At 33.1% G+C, this 6,907-nt stretch overlaps 1 long non-coding RNA gene across 1 annotated transcript; it reads right to left on the minus strand.

Moving 5' to 3' along the window:
- Positions 1–763: 763 nt before the first annotated feature.
- LOC149770138 (uncharacterized) lies at positions 764–6,388 on the minus strand. Its single transcript, XR_016418939.1, has 2 exons — positions 5,941–6,388; positions 764–3,888 (listed from the first exon to the last, which is right to left on the minus strand). It is a non-coding gene; the product is annotated as an uncharacterized LOC149770138 (long non-coding RNA).
- Between the last annotated feature and the right edge of the window lie 519 nt (positions 6,389–6,907).

Consider the following 6,907-nt stretch of genomic DNA (forward strand, 5'->3'; position numbering starts at 1 on the left):
TCACCAAGTTTATTATTCCAGGTATAACAATATTTATGCAGTATTCAAACAACCTGACCAAAATGCAAATATGGTTTTATCTGTGTGGGCATCAACGCCAAATCCGATGTCAGTAGTACAAAGTTTACCATATTTTAAGTTATATCAACAAGGCTTAGCATGCACCCAAGCTGAGGAGTTTTACCCATACAAGGTCAGGCTCCTGCATCATAAACCTTTACTAAAAATTCCATTACTAAAAGATCCATTACTTAAAATTACTTTGACCAATTAAAAGGCTGCTTTCATAATTTCGAGCTAGATTTCCAAGTCTGGAGTAAGACTCCCAGTCAAGTTTACGAGTTCCATGGTCTATGGCTGAAGATTAATATCCAAAGCTTCTTAATGATAAAGATCAACAGCGATAATAAAAGTTACACTGTACATTTAGATCGCTCCGGTGGCCTAGTGGCTACAACATTTGCCTCGGATGCGGGAGGTCATAGGTTGGAGCCCCAGCTGAGTCATACCAAAGACTTATAAAAATGGTACTAACAGCTACCATGCATTGGCGCTCAGTATTAAGAGGTTAGTGTCAGGACTGGTATGCCTGGTGTCAGGATAATGTGACTGGGTGGGACATCATGCTTCATGTCTGCAGCATGATTCCCTATTGATGGACATCATAATAAACTGCCACACTGCAGACATCGTAGCGATATGACTGAAAAATCATTAAAGCTACGTTAAAAATCCAAATCACACACACTGTACATTTAGAATATAAAGCACATAAGTCTAGATATTTTATTACAAAAGTAATTTAAACAAAGGACATTACTTGTATCAGTGAATAACAAAATCAAAATCAAAAGAATGTATAAATTATTCACGTTCATATATATATATATATATATATATATATATATATATATATATATATATATATATATATATAACATGAATAATGTGTTGTTGACATCAATATACCTAAATTCAAAATTGTCATATATGTAAAACAGGTGATAACACATCATAACATCATAAATGATGTTATAGCTTCATGTAAAAGACAGACATCCAAATGTATTTTAATGTGAGTATTCTACACTATTATATGATTTGATATAATAAAATCAGTACTCTTGTCTTTTGACAAATAGAATCTTACATTTGTGCTTATTTCAAATGGAGTTCGTGAAACTCAGAAGGATTTCAAAATTTATCTGGTCAAGACTTGCAAAAAATGAACTTAATCAGTTATTTTTATAAATTTCTTTGGATAGGAGCACTCAAGTTCTATCCTGTAATGTAAGGAGTTACAACCGATATAGACTAGACTAGACTACACTAAACTGGACTAGACTACACTAGACTGGACTAGACTAGACTAGACTAGTCTATTTCACATTCTTCTGATCTGAAAATGTGACTGGAGCTAAAAGTGTCAAGAAGTATGTCCCAAAGTTTTTTGACAGTGTAACTCTTTTATAAAATGCAATGTACATTTATTTTCCAGTCATTCGTGAATCAATGTATAATGTGGATACAGTACATGTCACCAGGATACAGTACATGTCACGATGAGAGAGTACCTTACATACTTGTTTATAAGTTGAGTCCAACTCCAAACTTCACAGACCCTAATCTGACAACAAATAATTCACTGGCAGATTTAGGTATGTTTATATTGTTAGGAGCAATAAGTGTAACAAATAACATTTTGATCTGCTTGTACATCAATCAATGTTATTGGCAGTTGGACTTAACTTTCAAGCAAGGATATAATTTAGTATCTGGCATTGTATATGTGTCAAAATTATGCATAATTTAGTATCTGGCATTGTATATGTGTCAAAATTATGCATAATTTAGTATCTGGCATTGTATATGTGTCAAAATTATGCATAATTTAGTATCTGGCATTGTATATGTGTCAAAATTATGCATTTATGCATAAGATTCTATTTTAGGTTAACACAAGATATTTCAGCTTAATCATAAATATAATATAACCACAGCAAACATACAACTTACCTGATGCAATGTACAGTTAATTGAGCAAATTACATGTACAATCATACAAACTGCAATTAAGCTGATGCATAATTCATATCTGTTTAAGTGAAAATAGAATTATGTTTAGAAAAAAATGCATATTTTTTTACAGACATATCACACTATATTCTAAGATGATGCACACTTCAAAATAGTCAGTCCCTGATATTTTCTAGTATATACTATATGGCATAAATTTGCCCTGGTTTAAATTAAGCTGGTTTGGCAGAAATATCAATAAATCTTACAAATATTTTAAATTCATCTATCGAAAGTTTTCCTTTGAGACTAAAATCAAATGTACAGGACGTGTAATCACCTATAAACCATTTTCGATAGTATCGGGTCTCTGAACCGCGGTTTTTCTGGTTTCTACTTTATTCGAACTTCGCTTTAAGCCTCCGCAACATATTTATTTTGTATATTAGTCTACATATGGTAAATTAAAAAAAGAGTTCAACAAATATTGATCCATAGTTAAAACGTATGTACATGGTAAATTATTAAACATGAGCAAGTTTACACTACTACAGTGAAAAAATAAAGGATGCCAATATGTCAGCTACTTGATTTACTTCTAAATAACTTTATTGCTTCTAAATAACAGGTTAACCTTGTTTCATTTCCTCTTAGTTTTAAAACTTTTGCATTTTTTCTTTCCTTAATGTCAGAAGTCTCACCAATAATTTGACTATTTGTAAAATTGCCCAGTTTGGGATGCTACTGAAATAAATTTGGAAATAATTTCGACACCAGAATTCCTTTTTCCTCTTTTTCGATCTGTTTGATTGCATCAGCTTTTTTCAAAGGAAATGTAACAAGGGTGAATAAACTGTGTCAAGTGCATTGTAAATTGTAGACAAATCTTCTTACTTTTAGAACATTTAGCTTGGAATACAACAGTATTGCATGCACCTTGAAAGAGGGCATCATTAATGCATATAAAAATAAGATATAATTATTTATTGTTATATTGCAGGTTTAAGAATATCTGAGTTAGTGTGATAGATAAGCTTTTTATATGATATTAAAATTCACATCTAAGAGTAAATATATCAGCATAATTCAAATAATGCTTAACAAAAAACGTTTTAATGGAAAACAAAATCTGGCAAATATTGTAGCGCTCAAGCTATTCCAGACAGTCTGTAGAGTAACTTGACCTATGAAGAGAATGTGACTGGTCATCATTGCTGTGTGCTGATGGTAACATCAATTCAGCAGCATATTTGGTGATCCCCAAAAAGCGTGGTTACAAGTGGGTGGCATTGTCTTGGAAGATCAGATGTGTTGTCAGTCTGTAATTGTTATTGAATCCACATACGCTTACTTGAGGCACAACAAACTTTCCCATCATGTGTGTTTTTCACATTTCCAGTTATATTTATACCAATTACATGCTCACCTTGAATGTCTTTGGAAGTCCCAATTTTTAGTCAAGCTCAAATAATTGCCTAAAATAATTCTGAGAAACTTTATAATGTTCAGCTACCAAAAGAACAGCTATAGTCCATACAGATGAAACATGGGCATGCTGACTGCAGAAAACTCAATGCAACAGTGGTGTGCACATTGTGCTTGCATTGTCTAATAGTATGGCACAAAGTTCCTGGATATGGTGAATCAGAAAAGATTTATATTTATTGTGAGTAATTCCATTCCAAAAATGCATACATTTTACTTTTGTTTGAATGAGTATTTCTTGAATTATTCTCCGAACCAATACATTATCATTTGCATTCCGGTTTCTAAAATGATTTATTATATTTTGATTCTCTTTGTGGGCCATTATTTGCCTCGCAAAGGGTTGTCATACGAGGTGCTTGCAGCTTCATACAATGGATTATTACCCTGCAAGAAAAAAGACAACAGTGATGCCGCTACTTGGAAACACTCTTATTAAACTGTAAGAGCAAAACCAATGGTACTGCTAGTTGTAGACACATTACATTGTATAAAACAAACGTACATACATTTAAAAAATCCCAATTCAAATTTAAATAAACCACAACAAACTGCTATTTCTCATGTGATTAACATTGGCAATCAGAATGTTTATAGCCTTTCCGTCAAAGACTTGAAAACACACATTCATCTCTGTTTGGAAAGTCACACTGGTTCCCTGTTGTTGTTTTTACAACAAAGCAAAGGAGGCAGGTAAAGTGAGAGATGTTCTTTTTCTATTTTAGAAATGATGACTTTGCACTACCAACATATAAATAGGGATCACATGATTATAACATCAGATGACTGAAACATCAACAGAGACAAATGATAAAAATAAAAGGATACCAAATTTGCAGCATGTCGAAAAGACGCTATGACCTAACTCTGCAATGAACAAGAGTACACAGAATCGCACATTATACACCCACCATACTTTAATAGTCCCCTATTAAGGCACCAGTAATATAGTATTAAATGAGGAGATTATTAACTATTGTGGGTCTCTATGACCTTGATTTTCCTCAAGGTCTGCTGTTTTGAGCAAAACACAAAATATCAAAACCATTAGACTTACATGACCATGACCTCACACCATTAGACCCCATAATGTATGTCTCTTTATTACCGAAAAGGCAAGCCATGCACAACATTGCCACAAGGAATTTTAGAACAAAAGTTATTTTGAAAAACGCATTTTTTCTGTATCACAAGTACTTTGACCTTCAGCCTCTTGAATCAGTACCTCAATTGCAAGTATCCAAAAAGATCTGGCGATGGTACCTGGTCTTGAACAGAAGTTATTATGCAAAAAAAAATTATTTTTGTTCTTTTCAGGCATGGTGACCTGACCTTTTGACCTTTTCATACCCAAATCAATCTCCTTCTTTATTATAGAAGAAGTACGTGATTGACAGACAATGGTGAAAGTAAAAGTCTGATAGCTGAAAATTTTGAGGAAATAATTTTCCTTTCTTGACCTTTTGTCTCCATAGTAAACAGCATAAAAAATTCTCAAAGTATGATCCAGGTAGGTGATGTAGAAATAATGCCATCGTGCAAAAACCATGATAATACACAACTTCGGTAATTGTACTGCAACCATTTTACTTCTTTCATGTCACATTGACTTTAATCTTAAAAAAAACAAAAAGAAAAGGCTGACATTCTCAATTTCAGTACTTGTATAAAATACACATCTCACTTGTTGCTTGGAATAGTCTTAAAGTATGGTTGGATGAGTTGAACGGAGTTGGTTTCTCACCTTATTTTCAATGTTTTCATATCTGCATTCAGGTGGAAGTTTCAAACTGGCTTTTGGATGTCCATTTTTGGTATGAGAACTAAATACCATAATTTTACTATTGATGCTGTGGATGCTTTTGATTTGTGATACCCGAGTGCAATATGTTCATACTGGAAATGGCATCCAATTCAATTCAAGGATACAAGGTACCAGTCCTATTTCCAAGTGCCTATGGTTAGGATAAGAAGGCACACTAACCTGAATTGTAATGTAAATCTATAAAGAAACAATGATTTTATACCCAATTATCCAATATGAAACCAATATTAGGTGCTACTCATCTGCTTTTGACTGTATTTCATTTCCGCTGAAATCAATTTAATTTCAACCTCAGTTTGGAAAGTTAAGGGAGGTCATCACTAGGTTTTTCTTTTATTCCTTTTCAAAAGTGTTCCATAAATTTAGCTACTGAATTTGTAAAAGATATCTTTGGTAAACCACTAATTAAAAAAATGAGTTTTGGAAAGGAGGAGGAGGGAGGAGGAGGCGGAAGACGACAAGGAAAAGAAGAGGAAGAAAAACTAAAAATAAATAGAATATCCCAAATACAGATTGAACAGGAAAAGGCAAATCAAAAAGTAAAAGAAATAAAAAAGTATAAATAAAGTATAAATGAAAGACAGCAAATGGCATGTACAGATATGTGTACTCACAATTCCCCATTTGGGATTATCAACTTCTTGCTGGAATCGCCGGTACTCAATCTTGTCATACCAGGATGTAAGCACCTTCCAGATGATCAACAGTATTAATCCAACTGCAATAATCCCAGATACAATGGGCAAAACTATCAGCAGGGTGTTAGGAGCCGACACACAAGCTGTTAAATAGAAACAGAATACACATATATTTATCTCTCTACCTGTCTGTCTATATGTGTCTGTATGTTTGTCTATATGTGTCTGTATGTCTGTCTAAATGTGTCGGTATGTCTGTCTATATATGTCTGTATGTTTGTATATATGTCTGTATGTCTATGTATCTGTATGTTTGTCTATATGTGTCTGTATGTTTGACTATGTGTCTGTAAGTCTGTCTATATATGGCTGTATATCTGTCTATATGTGTCTGTCTACATGTGTATGTATGTCTGTCTATGTGTCTATGTTTGTCTATGTGTCTGCATTCTGTCTATATGTGTCTGTATGTCTGTCTATATGTGTGTGCATGTCTGTCTATATGTGTCTGTATATCTGTCTATATGTTTGTCTACATGTGCCTGTATATTTATCTGACTGCCATTCTATTTGTAAATATATCTACCTGCCTGTCTGTCTGTAAGTCTGTCTGTTTGCCTATATATCTATCTGCTCAAATTATCAATTTATGAAAATTGTGTCAGGTCAATTAGATGTGGTGGGTATTTTCAATATTATTATTATTATTATTATTATTATTGTTCTTGTTGCTGTTGCTTTTGTTATGTTGTGATAAAAATCATCATCAATACCATTATTATCATCATCAATATCTAACAATTATTCTATCAAAAGACTAACAAGTATAATCAAGTATGGCATCCAAGCTAGTTTCTCTGCGATGTGAGATTACAATTTAAAGTAAGACCAGCCTACCAATAATACTGGACCATTCAAGTGTTCACCCAGTCACAAATATCAA

This window comes from Sinohyriopsis cumingii, unplaced genomic scaffold, assembly GCF_028554795.1.
Source record: "Sinohyriopsis cumingii isolate HCF-2022 unplaced genomic scaffold, ASM2855479v2 utg002632l, whole genome shotgun sequence".
Lineage (NCBI taxonomy): Eukaryota > Metazoa > Mollusca > Bivalvia > Unionida > Unionidae > Sinohyriopsis > Sinohyriopsis cumingii.